The 26,616-nt window shown below is 43.7% G+C and overlaps 1 protein-coding gene and 1 pseudogene across 2 annotated transcripts in view; one reads left to right on the plus strand and one right to left on the minus strand.

Annotated features, from left to right (window-relative positions):
- Nucleotides 1–26,616, plus strand: part of FBXO42 (F-box protein 42) — a 105,716-nt gene that overhangs the window by 17,336 nt on the left and 61,764 nt on the right. The window contains exon 1 of one of the 2 annotated variants that reach the window (XM_055574349.1): nucleotides 6,680–6,861. The exons of the other annotated variant lie outside the window; for it this stretch is intronic. The gene's annotated coding sequence lies outside the window, so the exon portion shown is untranslated. Of the gene's footprint in view, nucleotides 1–6,679; nucleotides 6,862–26,616 lie in introns of those variants that run through there. 2 annotated transcript variants of the gene reach the window in all.
- LOC129647143 (40S ribosomal protein S3a-like) lies at nucleotides 3,191–6,668 on the minus strand (annotated as a pseudogene).

Genomic DNA, 26,616 nt, shown 5'->3' on the forward strand with positions numbered 1-26,616 from the left:
TGAATAAATTGAGGAAGTGGTGGCAGTTTCTTCCTTCAGGGGGAAAACCCCAAAAGTTGATGCAGTGGCATAAACAAGCACAGGCAGAGACCCTAAAGCATGAGCTTCTCTTTCTTATGAAATGTTTGTTATACCATGTTTGGGGCTTAGTGATTTGCACTCAGAACTTAGGTACATTTGATCTACGACATGAAACAATCTGGCATGTGATAGAAATATAAGAGTAAAGCCCTTAGTGAGAACATTTTCCATCTGATTTTCAAGCTGAGGCCACGTAGGCAGTTAAGAAATAAATGGCCACTTCTTGTTCAGTCGCTCATTCCTGTCCGACTCTTTGGGACTCCATGGACTGTAGCATGCCTGGCTTCCCTGTCCTTCACTATCTCCAGTTTGCTCAAAACTCATGTTCATTGAGTCAATGATACCACCCAACCAACTCATCCTCTGTTGCTCCCTTCTCTTGCCTTCAATCTTTCCCAGCATCAGGGTCTTTTCCAGTGAGTTGGCTCTTCGCATCAGGTGGCCAAAGTATTGGAGCTTCAGGTTCAGCATCAGTCCTTCCAATGAATATTCAGGGTTGATTTACTTTAGGATGGACTAGTTTGATCTCCTTGCTGTTTTCAAGGGACTCTCAAGAGTCCTCTCCCAACACCACAGTTCAAAAGCATCAGTTCTTCAGTGCTCAGCTTTCTTTATAGTCCAACTCTTACATCCATACATGACCACTGGAAGAACTATAGCTTTGACTAGATGAACCTTTGTTGGCAAGGTGTTGTCTCTGCTTTTTAATACGCTGTCTAGGTTGGTCATAGCTTTTCTTCCAAGGAGCAAACATCTTTTAATTTCATGGGTTGTAGTCACCATCTGCAGTGACTTTGGGGCCCAAGAAAATAAACTGTTACTGTTTCCATTGTTTCCCCATCTGTTTGCCATGAAGTGATGGGATTTGATGCCATGATCTTAGTTTTTTGAACGTTGAGTTTTAAGCCACCTTTTTCACTATGCTCTTTCACTGTCATCAAGAGGCTCTTTAGTTCCACTTCGCTTTCTGCTATTAGGGTGGTGTCATCTGCATGGCTGAGGTTGTTGATATTTCTCCTGGCAATCTTGATTCCAGTTTGAGCTTCATCTAGCCCGGCATGTCTCATGATGTACTCTGTATATAAGTTAAATAAACAGGGTGACAAGATTCAGCCTTGACATACTCCTTTCCCAATTTCCCTACAGTTCCACCTGTTGCTTCTTGACCTCCATACAGGTTTCTCAGGAGGCAGGTCAGGTGGTCTGGTATTCCCATCTCTTTCAGAATTTTCCAGTTTGTTGTACTCCATACACAGCAAAGGCTTTAGCATAGTCACTGGAGCAGAAGTTGATGTTTTTCTGGAATTCCCTTGATTTTTCTATGAACCCCCTGTTCTGTGCTGTGCTTTGCCACTCAGTTGTATCTGACTGTGACCCCATGGACTGTAGCCCGCCAGGCTCCTCTGTCCCTGCGGATTCTCCAGGCAAGAATACTGGAGTGGGTTGCCATGCCCTCCAGGGGATCGTCCCAACCAGGGATTAAACTCAGGTCTCCCACATTGCAGGTAAATTATTTTTAATTTCTGAGCTACCAGGGAAGACCAAGAATACTGGAGTGGGTAGCCTATCCCTTCACCAGGGGATCTTCCCAACTCAGGGATCGCACTGGAGTCTCCTGCATTGCAGGTGGATTCTTTACCAGCTGAACTGCCAGGAAAGCCCATGAACCCACTACCAATATTTAAAATGTACATGTCTGTTAACCCAGAAATTCCATTTTTAAAAATATTTTCTTTATGTGGACCATTTTATAAATTCTACTGCATATGTTACAATATTATTTCTGTTTTATGTTTTGGTCTTCTGGTCAGGAGGCATGTAGGATCCTAGCTCCCTTACCAGGGATGGAACCCACACCCTCTGCGTTGGAAGGTGAAGTTTTAACCACTGGACTGCCTCAGTCCTTCCCCAGGGAAGTCCCCCAGCAACTGCATTTCTAGGAAATTTCCCTACAGATACATGTACTCATATGCAAATACATGTATAAGGATATTGATTGCTGTTTGTTTATAATCACAGAAGACTGGAAACAAATGCCTATCTCTAGAGGATTTGTTTTAAAAATATATGGACCAGCCATGCAAAGGAATAGAATGAACTACTAACAAAACTTAAGTGGTTCTAAGTAAATTGACTTCAAAAGATCTGGAAGAACGATAGTCATTAGGGAAACAGCACGGACAGAGCAGTGAGTACAGTCTGCTTTGTGTGGGTTTTAATTTATCTGTGTATTTGTGCAGCATCTCTAGAAAGATATGAGGAACTTATAACGGTGGTCACCTCGGTGGAGAGGAAGTTTACCAGGTAGCTGGGAGACGGTGGGATGGACTTCATTTTTATCATGTGCCCTTTTGTACCCTTTGAAATTTGTTTTACGTGCATATATTATTTATTCTAAGTAAGTAAATACGTGAGAAATTCATTTCAGTAATTGTAGTGGTGGCCTCTAGATGATCCTAGAGGGATCGGATCATAGCCACTCCCCTCATCCTAGCTTTGTTTAGTCCCCTCATCTCCAGTCATGTCCCAGTCTGTCTTCACCATGTAGAGAGATTGTTCTAAAACACCATTTCATCATATATCCTCCCTACCCCCAAATCTCCACGACCTAGGAGGTATTGTCCAGTTTTTCTCCTGATATTCCAGGCCATATATTAACTGACCTTAATCTTATGTTCCTTTTGTTTGTCAGAAGCAACATTGTACAGAGTTCAGTAGCAAAGTCTTTGAAGAGAGACCACCTGGGTTCAAACCCACTGTGACTTTAGGTTAAGCCACTTAATCCCAGTGTTCATCAGGTTCATCATCTGCAAAATAAGCTCAACAAAGGCACTTACTTAGTAGTGTTTAGAAGTTGTGCAACATAGAAAAGTTAGTTGCTTGTCCAACTCTTTGCAACCCATGGACTGCAGTTCACCAGGCTTTTCTGTCCATGGGATTCTCCAGGCAAGAATACTGAAGCAGGTTGCCATTTCCTTTTCCAGGAGACCTTCCCAACCCAGGGACAGAACCCAGGTCTCCTGCATTTCAGGCAGACTCTACCTACCGTCTGAGCTACCAGGGAAGCTGAAGTAGCAGTGTTGGGTACATGATAAAAGTATACATTATACATTGACGGCCATTGCTATAATAATAATACTTTAGGGCTTATCATCAATGATAATTTTTATTGGCCTTTTACACAGTATTCTCTGTCTCTCCCAGTAAACTGTGGGGCCTCCATGAGGTCAAGGACTTTGTTGTTTTATTTAAAAGTATATTACTGGACTTTTTTTTTTTAAGTACATTACTATGGCTTGGCACATAGTTCTTGTTTAGTCACTAAGCCATGTCCCAACTTTTTTGTGACCCATGGATGTAGCCCGCCAGGCTTCTCTGGCAGTGAAATTTTCCAGGTGAGAACAGTGGAGAGGGCTGCCATGGGCACTCGCTAATATTTGACTGGATGCCTTGTTTTCAAATTCCCAGTTCATTTATTCATTCAACAAATACTTAGTGAGTCTCCAATGTGTGCCAGTCTCTATTTGGTGATAAAGCAGTGTACAGAAAGTCCCTGCTATCTTTGAGCTAGGAGATTCATGGTAGAGTGGTTCTGTATTTGAACCTGTTCTATCATGATCTAGCAGTTCCAAACCCAATTGGCCATCAGAATCCCTGGGGAGCTTTAGAAGAAGTTGGAGGCAGTGTCTAGCCTGGGCCCTGGAACCTAGTTTTTTACACAAGATTTTTATCATTGTTAAAGGTCTGAATTTTAAAGATTCTTGGACGCATGGCCCACATCCGTTGGATCATTCAACTTTAGTACCTGTCTCATCCCCAGTAGCTTTTCCAGAATCACCACTTCATTATAAAACTGCATGTGTTTTCCCAAGTCAAACTTGAACTGCTTCAGCATTTTTACTTTATTATTTATTCATCTATATTAAAAAGTGTAACTGAAACATACTTGATTCACAGTGTTGAGTTAGTTTCAGGTGTACAGCACAGTGATTGAATTATGTGACCCAGGGATCAAACCCTGAGGCCCTGCATTGGCAGGAGGATTCTTTACCATTGAAGCACCATGGATGCCCCAGTTTTGTGTGTGTGTGTGTGTGTGTATATGCAGTTTTACTTTTCTAACAAAGACATCATGGAGTGGGTAAATAGACTGATAAACCTTTTAGGTCTCTTCCAATGCTGTCTGAAATCAACTTATTGACCACTTCTATCTAGTCATTTGTCTGCATCTCTTGGGTCATGATTTCCATCATCTTTTGGGTTTGGTGGACCTGTCAAAGCTGAGCATAAGAGTTCTTCTCAATCTGATTGTTTCATTTTCTTTTCTTTTTTTTAGTAAAGTCAAGAGAAAACAGACAAGCAAGTAACCATCAGTAATCTTGACATCAACATGAGCTTCAGTCACAGTCTGCCATTTTTGACCATGGAGCATGTTTTGTCAGAGGTATCATTGCCATGGAAATTAGGCAGTTTTTGCCCTGAACATCCTCAGTAATTAGCTTGAAGTTTTTTTTTTTTCCTTAGCTTGAAGTTTTAAAATGCCACTTCATCATTCTGCACATCAGCAAGGCTCACTTCAAAACAACAACCCCAGAGGCCATCAGATGGGATTTTGGTTCCCAGAGTTTTTATTAGTGTTTTTCCAATATTTCTTATATTGAACATAGCTGATGTTTTCACATTATACCAATCTTTCTTAGAAAACAGACCAACCACTTCCTTCTTGGTTCCCTTTTTGCTGCCTTTCATAAGGTGCTCGTTGTTGCTGACCTCCAGAGAGCCAAAAGGTAGAACCTGCACTTTTAAAAGGAAGCACTTACAAGCTGGTCCAGTGTTTCTAACACTGAGCTCTACAGAGTATTTGGGGGTGGGGAATTGTTCACACGTTCTATGACAATTTTTAAGCTTGAGATTTTAAAACTTTTACTTATTTGACACGCGGGGGTCTTCACTGCTGCAAGGGCTTTTCTCCAGTGCTGGGCAGGGCTACTCTGGTTGCCTGCGTGGGCTTCTCATCGCAGCCTCTGGTCTTGTTGCAGAGCTCGGGCTCTGCAGCACTCAGGCTCCAGCAGTCGTGGCACGTGGGCTCAGGACTTGTGGCTCTCGGGCCTGGAGCACAAGCTCAGTGGCTGTGGCTCACAGGCTCAGCTGTCTCGAGGCGTGGACAGTCTTTCTGGACCAGGGACCAAACCTGTGTCTCCTGCGTTGGCAGACATTCTTTACCACTGAGCCAACCTGGAAGCCAAGCTTGGGGTTTTTAATGATATGATTTTAATATTTATTTTTAAATATAACTACCAAGTTTCTCTTTTGCTGTGACATTTTCTAACCGAAAGGCTCCCCCTGCCCCCAAGATTTTTTACTTATTGGCTGTGGAGGGTCTTCATTGCTTTGAGCAGGCTTTCTCTACTTGTGGTGGGCAGGGGCTACTCTTCTTGGTGTACGGGCTTCTCTTGTGGAGCACCTGCTCTAGGGCCCACTGGCTCAGTAACTGCCATGCAGAGGCTTAGTTGCCCCCTGGGGAAAGTGGGATCCTCCAGCATGAGCGATTGAATTGGTGTCCCCTGCATTGCAAGGCAGATTTCTAACGACTGGACCACCAGAAAGCTCCCTCCATGAGTGTTTAACCAGGGGTCTTTGCATTATTCAAGTGTGTAGCACAGATAGTGCTTTTCAGAGTGAGCTTGACCCAGATCTGTTCAGTAGCGTCTTGCCTTCCCAACTTGAGAGCAGACTTAGTTCTGACCCAGCCCCATGTCCTATGAGGTGTCCCAGAATGCCCACTTTATCCCAGGGTGGTGGGCTGGCAGTTCAAGGTTGCTTCATTGTTAGGTGCCTGGGGTGAAGACTGACGTCCTTGGGCTCTGTATCTCTGGAACCCCCTTAGATCACATGCTGTACAGATACTTCAGGAAGGTTGGCATCCACACACCAGATTGCTCCCTTGGAAGGGGGACTTTGCTGGAACCCATCCCATCGCAATAATGATGATGGAAAGCACAAAGAGCTTGGGAACCAGTTACGCCTAAATTCAAATCCTACCTCCGCACCCCAACTACCCTGCAATGCGGCTTTGGGAAAATGATACATCCTGTGCCTCAGTTTCCGCACCTGAAAAATGGAGTCAGTAACCAGTCACACAGTGGTGGTTACAGTTACGGGAGGCTTAGTTGCATAACCAAGGCACTGAGTTTCTCTCCATCAGTTGGCATCAAGAGCACTTGTGCTCATCGGACCCTGAGAAGTACAAGTGAATTAACTGACATCTATTACAGTCTCAAGCCGTTGGTAAACCTGCTCGGTTGTCCCAAGGAGTGCGGGTGAGAGCGGTTCTGAGGCCGTCCTTCCCTCCAGCCTGGCTCCACAGGCGGCGTTCCGACCTTGGAGAACCTGCCGGGGTCTGCAGTGGGGTGCGGGGCGGCGGCGGCGGGCTGGGGCGGCGGCGGCAGCACGCACCTTTCCACCTGGCACCGCCCACAGGCCGCCCCGCGCGGGCCCGCCGCGCTGACAAGTGCGCGCGCGCGTCCTCCGCGCCGGCCCGTGGCGCATGCGCGCTCCGAGCTGTCTGCTCAGCCAGAGAGGCGGCGGCGGCGGCGGCGGCGGCGTTTGAGTGGAGGAAGATGGCGGCTCCGGGCTGCTCGGTGTCCCGCCAGCTGTGAGGCGTCCCGAGTGCGGCGGGCGCGGCCTGGGGCGCAGCGCCTCTGCTCGCGTCCTGACCCGGGTTCCCTCACCGCCTTCGCCAGCGGAGCGTACCCGAGAACGTGGCGCGGGCTAGGCCAGGTGAGGCCTCTTCCTCTCCCGGGGCCGCGGCTGGGAGCCGGCGCCGCCTGCCCTTTATGCGCTGGGTCCGGCCCGGGCCGTGGACCCCGCGCGGGCGTCGGTGCCGGCTGGCCTGGGGGCCTCGCCTTAGTCTTCCTCGGCCTCCCCGGGTGAGGCAGGGAGGAGAGCCCTTTTCCAGGCAGCCTCTGGGATAGGCGAACCCGGCCTCTGCCCTCTAGCACGGCGGTTCTCGTCCCCTCACCGGGGCCACGAAGGGTGTGTGACCGGGGTAAGGATGGCTTTGAGGTGTCAGATCACCTTCCACCCCGCCCCCAAATCTTCAACGCCTTTCGGGAGGCGCCGGAGGCCGGTGCGCTCCAAAATTAGGGCTGCGGCGAGGAGCCAGCATCTCTGAAGCTGCAGCTGCAAAAGGAAGATTTTGGAATTGGCTTTTAAAAATGAAACACAAGCAACCTTTCCTACCCTTCTAGCTTTTTGAGTGTTCCCCCAGCGAGTAGGAACTGCGGATCTCCTTGATTAAGACAGCAGCCCACGTTGTGACAGTGGAAGGCTTCTGGCGAGAATTGTTTGTGCAAAGGGAACCGTGGAGGGTGGGAACCAATTTGTAAACGAAGAAAAAACAGTTGTAAGATCTCGATAGTCTCCGCAGAGTAACTTCGGTGCTAATGAAGCCCTCGTTCCTTTGAAACCTTTGGATTGTTAAGATTTCGATACCTAATTGCTTTTGTCTACTGGTTTCTGAATTTTATTAGGAGAATAAAAGCTTTATTTTTTAATTGCCATAGTCTTTGGACTTTCCTGTGGTGGGTTCCAGTTGCCCAGAACGCATTACCCGTTCTTGGTTGCTGGCGGACGTTGTGCAGTACTTAGCCTTCTTGAGAACAACTTTTGTTGCTGTTGTTCAGATGCTAATGTGGAGACTTTGATTTTGTTTCTCTAGTAGAGAAGCCAGTGTGAAGCCTTGCAGTCTCTTCCTTGAGGAATGATGGCTTCAGTTGCAGTTGTTCTGTGGGAAATTGTTGAGGCCATAGCTTGGCTTGGACACGCGAGATACCTTTTGTAACTTACATTTGTTCAACTAGTGCTTAAGAAGGATGACATCATGGGTTTAAAGGGACAAGAAAATCTGAGAGGAAATAGCATCGTTCAGAGGTGAGCATTTAAGATTTAGTCTGCAGCTTTTACTGGGAATAGTGATGCTCTGTTTCAGATCCCTCATTTTGAGCGTATGCGTGTATATAAACTGGTTTCCTTTGTGTTGCATGATGTCCTTTTATATCCTATAACTGTTAGCTTTTGACAGGCCTGGTATAAGTATTACTCTTATCTATATTGATCCACGGGTTTTCAGTCTGTTTCAGGAGCTTTTAATTGTTAGAAGAACAACTGTTTAATGTTAGCTAATTTGGGGCCCTTTTTTCCTCTTAAAGCCTCTTCCATAGAGATTTGTAGATTCTCTCAGTGCCTTTGCTAAGGACATGAACCTAAACCAGCAACTTCTCTGTTTTAGAAAGTTGGAGAGCCGCTCTGCGTATCAATGTGCTAATAAAGAGTCAGGAGATTAATGCAGGAAACGTCCTGGTGGTTTGGCACTGCACTTCTTGGCGTGCTGTGTTGGGTTGTTGTGCTAAATCATCATCAGGTATTGATGCAACTTCAGGACATCCATGACATCATTCACTCTCCAGCATTTTGCCTTTTGCAGTTTCTTCTCAGAGTCACAGAAAAGTAGGATCAGGAAAAATCGCTTAGGATGCTTCTCAAGTGTCTGATTTCTGGAAGAGCCTTCTCTAAAACTGCTTTATAAAGTTAAAACCCTCCTGTAAGACTCAGAGCCGTGTAATTGCTACATACTGTGAAAATGCTAGCCCAGCCTCTAGGTTTTACAAGAATATTGAAGTCCCCAGAAGTTACTCCAGAGATGAACAAAAATACACGATTGTCTTCGTGATTTCAGGTTTGTTTTAGTCAGTCTGTATGAAACCAGAAGCCATTTGTTTAAATTACGCCCTTCTCACTTCACAAGATTGTTACGTGAAACAACAGTGTTTGTGAAAATGCTTTGTAAAATAGAAGGTGAATGTAAAGTTGATTATTCAGTGATCCGTTTTATGAAGATGCCTGTTGAGGGCCTTCTCTGTGCTGGACATTCTGGGAAGTGGGTCCTGATGATTCTAAGACAAGACAGCTTTTGGTCTGAAGTTGCTCGCAACATGGTCTGGGAGCCAATCTAAGAAATGAGTTAAATACGCTGCAGTGTGAAAAATGCACTGAATCCAACCAAGGGAGTGAGAAAGTCTCAGAGCCAGGGTGGCTTTCCCCAGCCTTTCCTGTTATTCTGCAGGAAAATATCCCTTTTGTGAGCAACCTGCTTTTTATAAAAACTTAGAAAAGAATTCTGTCATGAGTTCTTTTCCTCTTTTATTCATTCACTGTTCTGACACTTCCCACACAGTGAGCCCCAGTTATGGTTTCTGCATCCTCAGAAATCCACCGGAGGCTTGGGAGAACCTTTTTGAGAGTGAGTCACATGCACAAGAAATAAACACAAACATTGCAGCTGCAGTTAAAATATCTCAGATTACTAAGTGGTGACAACTTTAGAGGGATGACGCTTTTGTTTTTGTTTTATAAACGGGCACACGCAGGACTATGATTTTAATTTGATCACAATCAATGTTTAGTTGTCTGTCCCTCAGAATGTTGACTATTAGTGATTATTAATACTGTCTCTTTTCCCAATAATAAATAAAGCAAGAACGTCCTTCTTCTGAGGTGAAGCTAACAGCTTAAGCCAGAACTCTACTAAACTATTTTGTAAAATCTATTTACATAAATTGAGGTTGCTTAGCATCTCTGATCTTGAACTTCTGTTCAGTACAGTTTTCTCGTCTTAGTGCTGTGGTATTTTATAATCAATGTAGCGTGCTGCTGCCCACATTGCAGAAGTTCTACAGATGTTTGAACTGAGCAGCATCTGTAAGTGGTGCAGTGTTGGACACACACCATCTGTATCTTAACTGAAAATGGGTGCTTAAGGTCGTGGTTGACAGGAAAGTGAAGGTGATGTGTTCATTTTTCTAGCTGCTTTTTAATAGGCTATCTAGGTTGGTCATAACTTTCCTTCCAAGGAGTAAGCGTCTTTTAATTTCATGGCTGCAGTCACCATCTGCAGTGATTTTGGAGCCCAGAAAAATAAAGTCTGACACTGTTTCCACTGAGATACATAACAGTATGTGGATTAGAATGTCACATTTTATTTAACTTAAAGTAACTTAACGGTAATGAATCTTAAAGATGTTGCATCAGGTGAAATAAGCCACAAAAGAACAAATACTGTGTGATCATACTGGTATGAGCTCCCCAGAACAGTCTTAATTCATAGCGAGCGAAAGTGGAATGACCGTTGCTGGGGCCGGGAAGAGGCAAGGGAGAGTTACAGTTTAATTTTAGTTTGGGATCAAAGTTCTGGAGGTAGATGGAGGTGACGGTTGCCCAACAATGTACTTGATGCCACTGCACTACATATTCGAAAATGATTAAAATGACAGCTTTTATGTAATGTGTAAACACACAGAGGAAGCTTAATGGTTTACATATGCTCTGTGGGCTGGCTTGATCATTATTTATTTCAGTATAGTAATTAAGATAATAGGCTTTGGCCCCGGGGAGACCCAGGCTCATGTCCTGCCTAGTTCTGCTGCTTTCCTTGGGTATGGACCTTAGGTTCTTTAACCCTCAGTTTTTTCATCTATAAAATGAGGGTAATGCCCGTGTTTGGGGACAGTTAAGTTTCAGAGTGCGAATGAGCTTCTCAACGTATTGCCTAGCACATAGTAAACACTCGAATCGTAAACATTGTTACTACGTTGTTTGATGAAACGTTGAGACTGGAACAAGGGAACGTGGCCGCTGGCTTTGTCATCGCGTCGTCCCAGTGGCCTGCCCGCCCCGTGTGCGGACGTGCCTGTAGCGGGAATACATGTTCTCTCGTTTCCCCTGTGCTCCTCTTGCTGTCTTTGGAGAACTGGGCTTATTCGTGTCTTCATTTGACACCACTGCCCGGATGTTTCTTAAATCTATCCAGTTGTGATCTTTCTTTTATGCCTCTTAATTTTCCAGGGACTTTATACAGCATATTCTCTAATTCAACTGCCCATGTGTTCACAACTAAGTCCGTTATTTCACCCCACACGTCTCTGAAGATAAAAATACCTTTACTAACCAGGTTCCCATCTCAATATTCCCATTTCTCTAGATAGAATAATTTTATTCTAATCTGGTAAAGCTGGGACTCGTTGGTTAATACTACTGAAACAATCTGTGTGTGTGCCCTGTGCAGACCTGTATTATCTTGCTCAGTGTTCCTCAGATTTGCCTGCTTCTCATTATATTTGCTGGCGTGACTCTAGAAGGCAGACTGAAGCGCTGATGTAGTTGTTCAATGAACTGGTCTTGTTGCCAGGGCCGTGCTGTTTATTAGATGTGTGATCTCAGTCTCCCTCATCTTCAGGAAGGGAGTTACAGTTCCTGCCTCATAAAACATGTAAATGTCCACACACGATAAATAGTCTATGAAAAGTAGTTGCTGTTGATGGAGTTGTTCTTCTTGGTAGTTTCTGGAAACGATTAAGATTGAAGTGACAGTATTATGACAGACCAGTTTTAAAGAACTGCGCTCTGAATGTTTCTCCTCTGATTGGGATCCTGCGGTGGCTCATTATTGCCTGGTTCTCTTACGTGTGAGATAAGAAGAGAGCACTTCCTCAGACCTCAGTGATGCTTTATTGCAGCTGTGCTGCTGAGTGCGGTCACCATCCTGGTTTCCACACTGCATCAGCCTTTTTGGAGAAGGAAATGGCACCCACTCCCATATTCTTGCCTGGAGAGTCCCATGGACAGAGGAGCCTGCTGCGCTCCAGTCCACAGGGTCGCAAAGAGCTGGACAGTCGGACTGTGTGTGAGCGGCTAACACACACACGCTTATCTGTGAAGCTCTCCATTTGGACTTCTTTGTACTTTTCCAGCCTTGTTTTCCACGACACGTATCGTGCAGTCTGTTAAAGCCAGACTCGTCTCACTGCCTCTCATGTAAATCATGTTCATTTTTATAACTGAAAGATTCATTTTCCTAATAGAAACCATTTTTTTTTTTCATTTAACTACTCGGTCTAGCTCTATAGAATAACTCCTGTATGCTCCACCTGTTTGTCCTCGCACAAATAGGTTCCAAAAAGAAAGTTACGGTGCTGACTGCTACCACATACCTTAAAGGGGACAATCACGCAGTGTGATTCCCATCAGGCAGTGTGATTCCCATGCCCTGTTTTAGTGCCACAGGCACATGTAGTCCTTCTGTGTCGCATATGCACCCAGTGTGTGCTTTTGATTCTTATGGCTGATGTTCTTCATGATCTTTCTGAAGCATTGCATAATCCCAAGTGTCTGTTGAGTCTTTCTTGCCTTTTTGTTGATTGGTCCATCCATTTAACAAACATTTATTGAATGCTGCTATGTGCTAGGCATGGTTCAAGGTATTAGGGTCACAGTGGACACAATAGGCAAGGGCTCTGATTTCCAGGACCTTATATTTGAGAATGAAGAAAGGAATTAATGAATGAACAAAATTTCACATAAGTACTTCAAAGAAGATGAAAGAGAGCTAGCTTGAAGGGAAAACGAATTGAAATTGGTTTAGAGAAGGCTCAGTGAGAGGTGATGTTCAGGCTGAAAGATACGAGGCAGGACGTTCAGTGGTAAGTTTGGGGACATAAGGAACAGCGAGTGTAAAGGCCTAGAGTAGGAACCAGGATCCGGTCAGGATTGCCAGCTTGCATTTGGCTGTTACTTAGTTTTTGCTTCATAGTCTAAAAACCTCCTCCCCTTTTTTCTTTCCCTCAGTGACATTAACTATTTTTTTTTCTTGCTGCATGTGGCATGTGGAACTTGCCTGACCAGGGAGCGAACGCATGCTCCCTGCATGGGAAGTGAGTCTTAGCCACTGGACCACCAAGGAAGCCCAGACGTCGATTTTGAAGAGGCCAGTCTGGTTCTTTGGTAGACCCTTCCACAGTCGTGATTGGTCTCACTGTGTATTGTGTCACTTAGTCCCCTCGTTATCCCCTCTTAAGACAAGTCTGAAGGCTTGACAGAGTCCTGCTTGCAGTCCTGGGTGACACTGTGTTCATGTTGTATCACACTTGATGTCAGCTTTTGCCATTTTGATACTGAGTTTGATCACTTGGTTAACCTGAGAGTCCTCGATCTTTCCTTTGTAAAGCTTTCCCTTTATGTGGATCAGGTAATCCGTTGGGTAGCAATTTAACACAGTTACTCTGTTCTCTTTCACCTATTGGTTTTCATGTCCATCAGTGATCCTTGCCTCAGTCAGTTTCATTGGAGGTTGCGAAAGGGTGATTGTTTTCACAATTATTAGCTGGCAAGATACCATCAACCAGGAATTAACTACTAAAAGTCTCTCCTAGTAAGGCAGGGTGTTTTGGTTGATTCTTTGCTTCTTGTTATAAATTTTGTTGGGGCTTCCCAGGTGGCTCATTGCTAAAGAATCCGCTGGGCAAATCAGGAGATGCAGTTTCGATCCCTGAGCAGGGGAGATCCCCTGGAGAAGGACATGGCACCCCTCTCCAGTATTCTTGCCTGGAGAATTGTATAAACAGAGGAGCCTGGTGGGCTGCAGTCCGTGGGGTCGCAGAAAGTCAGATGAGACTCAGCAACTGAGCACACACACAGTCAGTCACTTCAGTGGCAGCAAATGAGTCCCTGCTAATCTCTGTATCACTGTGGGCAGAAAATTTGTATTTATTCATTCTTTTGCGCTTGGTTGCGGCCGTGGGTCTCTTTGACGCTGCGTCCTTTCGCTGTGCCGTCAGTTGGGGGTGGTTTTCTGTCACAAGATACCCCAGGTGCACCTTGCACTCTCTCTCTTCTTGACCCCAAATCAGTCATGTTTCTAGGAACACCTAGTCTCCTTCACAGAGAATGCCGTCAGAACCCGAGTTCTGAGTGCCCTCGGTGCTCACTGCCGCTGGGCCCTCCTTATCTCCAGGTTCTTTCACTGGGCAGAGACAGAAGACGCGGTTTTTAGAAATCAAAACTTCATGTCGACATTCCAGTTCAATTTGAACATATTACAGGGCTCTTCTCTTTAGGTTTTTTATTTGTGTTTCTTGAACTGATAATCTCATTTTCTAGAATTGTTCATATTTATTTGCTTTATCCTACTGTACACGTAACTTTTAAAAGTATAGTATTCATATTGTTACTAACAAAATTACTAAGGTAAATTTAAATTTTATTTGTGGTTCTTTTTATCTTTAGAATATTCTGTCAAGATCCAGTCAAGAAAATGAAAAACATACTAGATATTTCAGGTAGAGGATATTTAATATAGGTGGCAAGACTGAGAGGGCAAAACAGAGTAGGGCAGGGTAACTTAGAGACCAAGAACCAGGGAGACACTGTTGCCTCAAGTGCTGGGAGCAAAAGGGAGAGATGGTATAACAGCAGTTTCGAAGAATATCGAGGGGAGGGGCACCCGCCACCTCAAGCACTGCTGCGACTTTCAGACCTGCGACCAAGAGGGGAGATCGCCAAGGTGTGCCGCATGGCTGGCGCTTGCATCATGTCTTCCTCGGTCAGTGCAGTTCAGTCGCTCAGTCGTATCTGCTCTTTGCGACCCCATGGACTGCAACACACCAGACCTCCCTGTCCATCACCAGCTCCCAGAGCTTGCCCCAACTCATGTCCATTGAGTCGGTGATGCCATCCAACCATCTCATCTGTCGTCCCCTTCTCTTCCTGCCTTCAATCTTTCCCAGCATCAGGTTCTTTTCAAATGAGTCAGCTCTTCACATCAGGGGGCCACAAGTACTGGAGTTTCAGCTTCGTCATCAGTCCTTCCAATGAATATTCAGGGTTGATTTCCTTTAGGACGGACTGGTTGGATCTCCTTGCAGTCCAAGGGACTCTCAACAGTCTTCTCCAACACCACAGCTCAAAAGCATCAATTCTTTGGTGCTCAGCTTTTTTCATAGTCCAATTCTCACATCCATACATGACCACTGGAAAAACCATAGCCTTGACTAGACGGACCTTTGTTGGCAAAGTAGTGTCCCTGCTTTCTAATATGCTGTCTAGGTTTATCATAGCTTTTCCTCCAAGGAGCAGGCATCTTTTAATTTCATGGCTGCAGTCACCGTCTGCACTGATTGGAGCCCAGAAAATAGTCTGTCGTGGTTTGCATTGTTTCCCCATCTATTTGCCGTGAAGTGATGAGACCAGATGCCATGATCTTCCTTGTTTGAATGTTGAGTTTTAAGCCAGCTTTTTCAGTCTCCTCTTTCACTTTCATCAAGAGGCCCTTTTCTTCTTCTTCACTTTCTGCCATAGGGGTGGTATCATTTGCATATCTGAGGTTATTGATATTTCTCCCAGCAGTCTTGTGTTCCGCTTGTGCTTCACTCAGTCCAGCATTTCTCATGATGGACTCTGCATATAAGTTAAATAAGCAGGGTGACAATGTACAGCCTGGACATACTCCTTTCCCAGTTGAACCAGTCCGTTGTTCCATGTCCTGTTCTGTTGCTTCTTGACCTGCAAACAGGTTTCTCAGGAAGCGGGTGAGGTGGTTTGGTATTCCCATCTCTTTAAGAATTTTCCAGTTTGTTGTGATCCACACAGTCATGGCTTTAGCATAGTCCATGGAGCAGAAGTAGATGTTTTTCTGGAATTCTCTTGCTTTTTCTGTGATCCCACGGATGTTGGCAATTTGATCTCTGGTTCCTCTGCCTTTTCTAAATCCAGCTTGAACATCTGGAAGTTCTTGGCTCACGTATTGTTGAAGCCTGGCTTGGAGAATTTTGAGCATTACTTTGCTAGCGTGTGAGATGAGTGCAACTGTGTGGTCATTTGAGCATCCTTTGGCATTGCCTTTCTTTGGGATTGGATGAAAACGGGCCTTTTCCAGTCCTGTGGCCACTGCTGAGTTTTCCAAATTTGCTGGCATATTGAATGTAGCACTTTGACAGCATCATCTTTCAGGATTTGAAATAGCTCCACTGGAATTCCATCACCTCCACTAGGTTTGTTTGTAGTGATGCTTCCTAAGGCCACTTGACCTTGCATTCCAGGATGTCTGGCTCTAGGTGAGTGATCACACCATTGTGCTTATCTGGGTCGTGAAGATCTTTTTTGTATAGTTCTTCTTTGTATTCTTGCCACCTCTTCTTAATATCTTCTGCTGGGTCCCTACCATTTCTGTCCTTTATTATGCCAGTCTGCATGAAATGTTCCCTTGGTATCTCTAATTTTCTTGAAGAGATCTCTAGTCTTTCCATTCTACTATTTTCCTCTATTTCTTTGCATTGATCGCTGAGAAAGGCTTTCTTATCTCTCCTTGCTATTCTTTGAAACTCTGCATTCAGATGGATATATTTTTCCTTTTCTCCTTTGTTTTTAGCTTATCTTCTTTTTTCAGCTATTTGTAAGGCCTCCTCAGACAACCATTTGTCTTTTTGTATTTCTTCTTGGGGATGATTTTGGTCACCACTTCCTGTACAATGTCACGAACCTCCGTCCATAGTTCTTCAGGCACTCTGTCTATCAGGCACTCTGTCTACCTTGAATCTATTTGTCACTTCCACTGTATAATTGTAAGGGATTTGATTTAGATCATACCTGAGTGGTCTAGTGGTTTTCCCTACTTTCTTCAATTTAAGCCTGAATTTGGCAATAAGGAGTTCATGATCTGAGCCACAGTCAGCTCCCAGTCTTGTTTTTGCTGACTGTTATAGAGCTTCTCCATCTTTGGCTGCAACAAATATAATCAATCTGATGTTGGTGTTGAGTATCTGGTGATGTCCATGTGGAGAGTCTTCTCTTATGTTGCTGGAAGAGGGTGTTTGCAATGACCAGTGTGTTCTCTTGGCAAAATTCTGTTAGCCTTTGCCCTGCTTCATTTTGTACTCCAAGGCCAAACTTGCCTGTTACTCCAGGTATCTCTTGAGTACTTACTTTTGCATCTCTTCCTAACTTTTATTAATTTCCAGTTTATCCTTTCAGTATTTCTTTTTGCAAAAATAAATATCTACATATAGTCTTTTCCTTTCTTTCTTATCCTTTCTTACATAGAAGGTTGCCATATTATGTACACTGTTCAGAAGTTCTTTTCACTTAACATATCTTGGAGATCATGCTTGGAACAGAGGTAGTGCCTAATTATTTCCACAGCTTCATTTTGCGAATGTGCCAAATTTGTTCAACTAGTTACTTAAAAATATATATATATTTATCTGTTTTGGTTGTGCTAGATCTTAGTTGTGGCTTCCAGAATCTAGTTGCTGCCTGCAGGATGGTTAGTTGCAGTGTGCAAACTCTTAGTTGGGGCTTGTGGAATCTAGTTCCCCAGCCAGGGATTGAACCCAGGCCCCCTAAATTGGGAGTGCAGAGTCTTAACCATTGGACCACCAGGGAGGTCCCAACTAGTCACTTTCTGATGGTCATCAGTAAGTAATGCTTTACTGCTCATCTTTTAAAAATAAATTTTGGTGGGAATTCTCTGTGGTCCAGTGGTTAGAGCTCAACGCTTTCACTGCTGAGAGCCTAGATTCAGTCCCTGGTCAAGGTAAAGATCCCACAGGCCACGTGGCATGGGCAAAAAAAAAAAGACCACCTCACTACTTAAAATAGATGTTGGTATGTGCGTATATGTGTTAGAAGGAGCTTTGAGCTGATACAGGTTCTGTTTTGCCACTAAATATATGACCTGTTTTTGGACTTCAAGTTTCCTCATATGTAAAATAAAGGTTAAGTTGCTCCATAATCTGTAAGGTTGCTTGCTATAATATGTTATTTTTTTCTGAAAGTTTTATTAGCCATATTTTAAAGCTGTCAGTAAAGTGTATAAGGCATAGGAAGAGTATGGATGAGAGCATCAGGTTAGGTTTTAGAAGTACTACCGAGGGTTTTCTGGACTTGAGTCTGCTCGGGTGCTTGTTAAATTAAGATTCCTGGACCTATCCCTGCTTTCCGAAACAGTCTCTAGGAAATGTACCTACTGGGTGATTTTTTTCGTGATCAAGCAAGCTTGTGAAACAAGCGTTACTGCGTGCGAGAATGCTATTGTCCTGTAGTTTCCTGGGGATAGGGAGTAGTCGGGACATTATTTACCCTTCATGAATTCCTTTGCTCTGACCACCACCAGAAAAAATATAAGTGGAAATGAAAATTTCCTTCTCTTACAGCATCTTGTCAAAATGCATTATGTTTCTGAAGAATATTTTTGTATCAGTGAGGAAGCTGGCTCTGTATGCAAAGTGAGAGGCTTGATCGGGATGCCGTGCGGTTGCATAGCGCTTTGAATTCTGCTGCCTGAAATGCTTCACCATGCTTCTCCTTTACTCACATTTAGTAAATTCTTTCTTAGAGACTTCAGAACATATTGGGTTTCAATTCTGGTTCCTTTATTTTTCTTTTTGAACAGAGCTGGCTAATTGTGGGCAGATTAATTTATCTGGGCCTCATTACCCTCATCTATAAAACATAACTGATAATATGCCCCTTACAGAATTGAGGTAGGGTTAAATGAGCTAGCTTCCCTAATAGCTTAGTTGGTAAAGAATCTGCCTGCAGTGCAGGAGATCCTGGTGCGATTCCTGGGTTGGGAAGATCCCCTGGAGAAGGGAAAGGCTACCCACTCCAGGATTATGGCCTGCAGAATTCCCAGGGGGTCGCAAAGAGTGGGACACGACTGAGCAACTTTCACTTTAGAGACATGGTGCTTGGCACATGCTCCCAGTACCTTCTGATTCCCTTTCCTCTTAGCTGATCTTCACATCAGCTACATTTTAATGATTTCTTGAGTGTTGGTACTCAGTGTCCATGGACTGACAACATTGGCATCACCAGGGTTAGAGTGCAGAAGGTCAGGTCAACTCCAGGTCTGTTGGTTCTCTGTCTGTAGTTTGAGATCCACATTAAAATTTGAAAAGCATTGGAACCTTAAGAGATTTCCAGAGAGATTTCCTCTCTCTTTTTGTCTGGGTTCCTGATGACTTCATTCTTTGTATCTTTGGCAGTTTGGTTTTGCTGTACACTATTAGCTGAAACTATTTTAGGTCAATATGGAAACACATGTTCAGAATAAAAATCTACCTGCAGAATTATTTACATTATTATTGTTCAGTAGTTGTTTTTTTTTTAATAGTGTGAGAAATTCAGTAGACTGCATAAAAGTATGTGCAGTTTAAAGAATAATTATAAGCAGACATGTGTGTAACCAGCATCCGGGTCAAGTGATAGAATATTGTCAGTGCTTCAGGGTACTTCAGGGTGCCCTTCTTTGATTACAGCCATTTCCTCTCTTAGAAGTAGCTCCTGTTTTGTCTTGTGATAGTTTCCTTGCTTTTCTTGATGGTTTTACCACGTGTGTGTGTCTCTAAACAGTAGTGCAGTTTTGCCTGTTTGTCAGCTTTACATAAATGGAATCATGCTTTATGTATTCTTTTGTTACCTTTGCTCTGTGTTAGAGATGTATCCATTTATCGTATAGATTCTCTTTTTAAAGTAATAAAGCCCCCCCAAAATTGTAGCAAGTTTTGAATAATTTTTCTGTAGTGTTATACCTCCGAGAAGGCAATGGCACCCCACTCCACTGCTTTTGCCTGGAAAATCCCAGGGATGGAGGAGCCTGGTGGGCTGCAGTCCATGGGCTCACAAAGAGTCGGACACGACTGAGCGACTTCACTTTCATTTCTCACTTCCATGCACTGGAGAAGGAAATGGCAACCCACTCCAGCATTCTTACCTGGAGAATCCCAGGGATGGTGGAGCCTGGTGGGCTGCCGTGTATGGGGTCGCACAGAGTCGGACACGACTTAGCAGCAGCAGCAGCAATATTGGGTTAACACAGACATTGTAGCTTTCTAATGCCTGAATTTCCCTTGTGTCTTTCCCATCCTTTGACATTTAGCCTCTCTGCACCTTTATGTTTAAAGAATATTTTATCTCCACTGTTGGCTGTTTAGCTGTACTTTCACGTGTGTTTGTGGTTCAGGGGTTTACAATATAGACACCAAATGCATCACAGTGTACTGCATGCATTTCACGTCTGTCAGCAGTCTGTTAGGCCGAAGGTATGGTGGTGTCCTCTTCACAGACAGGACCCGGCCTCTTCTCGTTCCCCATTCTTTGTGCTCTTGTCATGCATGTTATTTGTATGTGTTGTGAACCTGACAATATATCATGCACTCTTTAAACACGTACCTTTCAGGGAAGTTTTTAAAGTGAGAAAGCAAAAGTCTGTTATCTTTACCCATATATCTGTGGTGTCCTGTGCTCTTCATTTATTAGTATCTGTGTGTTCAGATCCCTAATTGGTATCTCTCTTCCACCTGAAGGACTTCCTTAACGTTTCTTGTCCTGCAGGTGTACTAGTGTTATGTTATTTCCACCTTGCCTGTTGGAACATGTTTCTATTTTATATTCAGGGTATTACCATGTGTATAGAATCCCAAGTTGGTTATTTCTTTCCCAGCCCTTTGAGGACGTCACTCGGCTGACTTCAGGCTTTTGTAGTTGCTGGCGATCACCCCCAGTCACTGGTTTTCAGCAGTTTGATTGTGATGTGCTTTTTGGTCTGGTTCTGTCATGGTGTGTGTGCTTTATTCTACCTGGTTTGTTTAGATTCTTGGAACCCTGGGTTTGTAGTTTTCATCAAATTTGGGAAAATTTTCAGCATTTTAAAAAAGAATCTTTACCTGGCTCATTTTCTGTTTTCTACCAGGACTCCAGTTCCAAGTGTGCTAGACTGTCTGGTATTGTTGCACATGTGAGTGAGGCTGTGTTAGATTTTCTCTCTGTGTGTTTCCTTTGGGATCGTCTGTGTTGCTCGTGTCTTAAAGTTTCACCTGTTCTTTCCTTCTCCCTTCTCTGATCTGCTGTTAATCATCTGCCCTGACATTTTCTTGTTAAATATTTTTCATTTCTGAAAGTTTTTTTGTTTTCATTTTAAATATCTTCTCTCTCTCTATTACAGTCATGCTTCCCTTAAGTTGCTCAGGCATAATAGTGGTATACTTCTCCCTTTCTTTCTGGCTGTGTGGGGTCTTCTTTGCCGCCTGCCCCTCTCTCTGGCTGGGGCGAGCAGGGCTGCTGTCTGCTGCGGTGTGGAGGCCCCTCTTGCAGAGCGCGGCTCTGGGCGCACAGGCGTCAGTGCTGGCAGTGTGCGGTCTCAGCGGCTGTCACGCACGAGCTCAGTCGCTCCCCCGCACGTGGGATCCTCCCAGGCCAGGGGTCAAACCCGTGCCCTGAATTGGCAGGAGGATTCTTATCCACTGCGCCACCAAGGAAGTCTTACTTCTTTGTTAAAAAGTATTTATTAGTTTTAATTTTGGTTGCACTGGGTCTTCGTTGCTGCATGCTGGCTTTCTCTAGTTGTGGTGAGTGGGGTGTAAGCTTCTCGCTGCGGTGACTTCTCTTGTTGCAGGACACAAGCTCTGAGGCACGTGGGCTTCGGTAGTTGTGGCTCATGGGCTTAGTTGATCCCACAGCACATGGGATCTTCCTGAACCGGGTATGGAAGCAGTGTCCCTTGCGTTGCATGACAGATTCTTAACTAGTGGAACACCAGGGAAGCCCTAGATAGATATATATTTTTTAATGTGGACCATTTTTAAAGCCTTTATTGAATTTGTTACAATATTGCTTGTCTTTTTTTTTGCCGGGGGCGGGGGGCTGCGAGGCATGTGGGCTATAAGCTTCCTAGTTAGGGACAGAACCTGCACCTCCTGCGTTGGAAGGCGGTCCTAAGCTCTGGACTGCCAGGGAAGTCCCCTGCTTATCGCTGTTTTGAGGTCCTTGTCGTCGTCTTCCATGCACCATTTCAGGGCTTTTCCTATTGACTGAATTTTCTCTTAGCATGGGTCTTTTTGGTGGGTGGGGGAGTTCTCTTGGCACATCTAGTCATTTTTGGTTGGGTGTTGGATAAGTGTTTGGCTTTTGCTGTCTTTCTTTAAAGAGTGTTTTGGCAGACAGTTAAGTTGCTGGCTGATCAGTTTCATCTTTTTCAGGTCTGTTTTTAGGTCTTGTAAAGGAAAGTTATGACCAACCTAGATAGCATATTCAAAAGCAGAGACATTACTTTGCCAACAAAGGTCCGTCTAGTCAAGGCTATGGGTTTTCCAGTGGTCATGTATGGATGTGAGAGTTGGACTGTGAAGAAAGCTGAGTGCCAAAGAATTGATGCTTTTGAACTGTGGTGTTGGAGAAGACTCTTAAGAGTCCCTTGGACTGCAAGGAGATCCAACCAGTCCATTCTGAAGGAGATCAGCCCTGGGATTTCTTTGGAGAGAATGATGCTGAAGCTGAAAGTCCAGTACTTTGGGCACCTCATTCGAAGAGTTGGCTCATTGGAAAAGACTCTGATGCTGGGAGGGATTGGGGGCAGGAGGAGAAGAGGACGACAGAGGATGAGATGTCTGGATGGCATCACTGACTCGATGGACGTGAGTCTGAGTGAACTCCGGGAGTTGGTGATGGACAGGGAGGCCTGGCGTGCTGTGATTCATGGGGTCGTGAAGAGTTGGACACGACTGAGCAACTGAACTGAACTGAAGGTGGATCTAGTCCTCAATTCAGGGACAGTTTAGCCCTATCCCTGGGGTGAGCTCCCTGGGGTCGCCACTGAGTATTCCAGGTGATTACCAAGGACTGTCCAGTCTGACTTGGTGGAACTTGAGTGTCTTCTGCTTCTGAGCTGTGGGAACTGGTCAGATTACAACTTCCTTGTAATTCTTTCCCTGATTTTGTGGAGTTTCACCATTATGTGAAAGATTTAGGAGGAATAAGCAAAGATTTAGGAGGACACGAGACATTTCTGGAGTTCTTTTTTTGTGTGACTTCTTTCCTTTCTGGAATTCTGCCCCACGTGGTCCAGCCTCTTCAGCATCCTTGAACTCTGCTGTCTTGCTCCTCAACTCAGAGAAACCGCTGGCTCTTTGCGCTCCCCGTCACTTTTACTGAGGTCCAAAAATTGCCTTCAGGCAGAAGGCCTCAGCAGTTAGTCTCTTGAGCATGATCTAGAGCCATGATTCAATTAACATTTTAGAGCAAGTGCTTCACGGTCAGCTCTGCTACGTCCCATTGTATCGCTCCTGAGCTGCGGTCTCCGGTGGGCTCGCAGACTGAGCTCTAGGTTCAGGTGGTATTTATTGCCTGATCTCTCCCATTAGGATGTTTTCCATCAGTCTTTTATAGAATAGCTTTTAGCTTTATATATTATAAAAATATTATTGACTTATTGATATAAATTACTGATTATAAACTATTAGAGTTTACAAAATGGTGATTTTCTGTCATTCCTTCTTCATCTAGGTAGAATTCCTCCCAAAGTTCTTTGCTGTGTTAACTATTTGGTTATGGTTAGTATAGGAAAGGCAGGAAAAGAACTTGATTCTTTCCCTTTGTTAAGTTTTAGTAATGATGAGTTAATCCCTTAGCAGCCTCTCCTGATGACCAGTGAATTTTCTTTGGTATCATTTGAACTGACAAATGTTGGTATATTTGATACATTTACATCCATAATAGTTTTCTTAGGGTTTTGTGGTTGTTGCTTTTAGGGGTGTGCGGTGCCTTCACGTTGGGTCCATGCCCTTCTGATATGCCTGCTGCTGTCCTCAGCAGCCTCTTTGCTCTGGGGCACAAGAAGGTCCTCCAGGCTCTTCTCGTGCATTTCCTACCCCACTTGGAGAAACAGCCATTCTTGAAGGAGACCTACTTCATTTTTAGTGGAAATATACTGTATAGAGACCACAGTCCAGGTGCTCGGGTGCTCGTTGCTCCTGAGACGTCATTGTTTGTGTTCTGAATCTTTTTCAATGAACCAGGCTAGGAAATACTTTCTTTTAAGAGGAGAAAAAATGAGTTCCTACTGATACTTTTGATTTATATTTATAATTGCGGGAGTTTTATTTTATCTCTTTAATTTTATACTTGTATCTGTTTTTGTTTTTTGTTTTGGTTTTAGCTTTTAAAGGAGTAAACATAATTATTTATTTGCTTTACACCGTACCTGTAGTATTAAAAAAAAAAAAGGACAATGGCAATATTGTTACTATAAGTAAGACTACTGAATGCAGCTTTTTTTATGGATTTTTTTTTTTGTACTTAAAAAATATAACACACAAATGATGTGTAGTAAGAAATACTGCTTTTTAAAGCTACTTGAACTAATTTCTATCTCTGTGGTGTTATGCCACCTATTTGCTATACAGTTAGGTATGACGGTGTTTTTCAAATATTTCTTCCTTGATAATTTCTCAAGATTACTGTTTTCCATCCTGAAACTCTCTGTGATATACTTCCAGAGAAGTTTAGTGTTAATGCGCCTGTTTGTCTGTTTAGCTCATCTTTATGTACTCTCCATTTAACATACTTCCTTTTTGAAGTATTGATTATGGTTTGCAGTTTAAAAGAAGTAACGGAAGTATATAACTCCTAACAAACTAAGGATTGTCTTTCTTTTGTATGATACTGTTATTGTGTGGCTGGGAACTCTATTAGTGTATGTCAGTTTGATTTTAAAATTTGTAAACTGATCTGAAGTAGTAATGTGAAGCAATTAAATTACGGGTATTAGGCAATGGCACCCCACTCCAGTACTCCTGCCTGGAGAATCCCAGGAACGGGGGAGCCTGGTGGGCTTCCATCTATGGGGTCACACAGAGTCGGACACGACTGAAGTGACTTAGCAGCAGCAGCAGCAGTTTTATAGTACATTCTTACTTATGGATTTCTTTGAAGGAATATTTAGAAACTAATACAGCACTGGAAATCAACTATATTTGAATAAAATTTTTTTGAATAGAATATTTCAAAGTCAGCTGTTGTCCCTAGTGGCTCAGTGGTAAAGAATCCACCTGCCAATGCAGGAGACATAGGTTAGATACCTGGTCCAGAAAGATCCCAGATCCCTCAGAGCAGCTGAGCCCGTGCGCCACAGCTATGGAGCCTGTGCTCACGAGCCTGAAGCCTGCAAGGCCTTGAGCCTCTGCTCCCCGAGAAGAGGAGCCACTGCAGTGGGGAGCCCAGCCAGCTGGAGCTGAGGAGCAGCCCCCGCTCGCCACGACTGGAGAGAAGCTCGTGCAGCAGCGAAGACCAGCAAGCCGAAAAATGTATGGAAAGAAGTAAATAAGGTTATTTTTTAAAAAGTCAGCTGTTTAGAACAAATAATTCAGTTGACTTTTGGCTCCAAGTACAGAATCTCACCATTGCATATTTCTTTTTACCTGGAATTTAATAATACAATCTTTTTTTGAATGCATTTGTATTTTGTACAGTCTTTGCTTATTTTTATAAAAATGGTACAAAGTACTGTGTTTTGACATTTCTTGTTTTCTTTTTAAAAAAACCAGACAATTGATAAGAGTATGCAGAATCAGTTTCCCTGAGATTATAGCAAATTTAAAGAAAGTCAAAGATAGAAATTAATTTCCTTCACTCCATCCTTTTAAATGTGGACTCTTAAATTAGGGTGTTAAAGATTTTTAGCCATCACACTGTCCCTGTGAATACGGTATGATACAACACATATAGAAGGGCGGTTGGCATTGGCAGTTTTCACTTATTCCTGGACGTTCTGTCTTAAGGCATATTTTCTGCCTAAAACCAAAATTCTGGCTGGGCATGCTGTATCTTGATTGGCTTTTGTGCTCTTGCCTTTTGTCTGGACTTTATTGGAAGTCCTAGAAATAAGACGTGAAATATGAGTTTTAATGAGGTAAGTTATTAATGAGGAGAGTTGTAACTTGTGAAGTGGTGAAAAGTAGTAACTATCTGTATTATTTATCTAATGTTGGCTTAGGTCTTGGTGGCCACCTAACTCAACAAATATTTATACAACTCTCAGATAATCAAGATACTGTACAAAATGAATAGAAGGCCAGAAGCATACTTGATTTTTTTTTTTTTAAATGAAGCCGAGGTTGCCGCTGTTTATTTTTATGATTTTATTTTTGGCTGCACTGGGGCTTTCTTGCTGCCCGCGAGCTCTCTTTAGTTGGGGCAGGCGGGGCTGCCCCTACTTGCCATGCGAGGGCTCCTCGCTGCAGTGGCTTCTCTGGTCGCCGAGCACGGATCCCGGGCGCCCTGGCTCGGGAGTTGCGGGGCACAGGCTTACTTGCTCTGAGGCCTGAGGGATCTTGTCGGACCAGGAATCGAACCCACACCTGCTGCGTTGGCAGGCAGATTCTTAACCACTTGGCCACCTGGGAAGCCCCTAATAAACTTTTAAAGTCCATTTTATGATTTTAAAATCAAATTAAAATTAACGGCTGTGTACACTGCAGGTGGGAGTGTAAATTGGAACATTTACTTTAAAAGACAGTTTGACATTATCTAGTAAATATGTATAACCCACACCCAGCAATTTCACACCCAAATATGTACTCTAGAGAATTGTTTTTCAGCCTGGGCTTGTAGCCCATTAGAATGAAGACAGTTTAGTGGCATTTGACCAACAATTTTCTTAAATGATAAATACAATAGAAAATATCAGTGTACTTTCAGGGTATTATTTTGTGAAACCTTTTCCTGGTTAGTATCTGTATATATGTGGGTGGACTGTGAGGTAAAATATATGTTCTTATTGTGGTTGCTGTCAAGAAAATTTGAAAGCCACTATTCTAGAGAAGCTATAAATGCTTGTTATTTCATAAGAAGTAACTGATTTAATTCAACAAA

Source organism: Bubalus kerabau, chromosome 3 (assembly GCF_029407905.1).
Source record: "Bubalus kerabau isolate K-KA32 ecotype Philippines breed swamp buffalo chromosome 3, PCC_UOA_SB_1v2, whole genome shotgun sequence".
Lineage (NCBI taxonomy): Eukaryota > Metazoa > Chordata > Mammalia > Artiodactyla > Bovidae > Bubalus > Bubalus kerabau.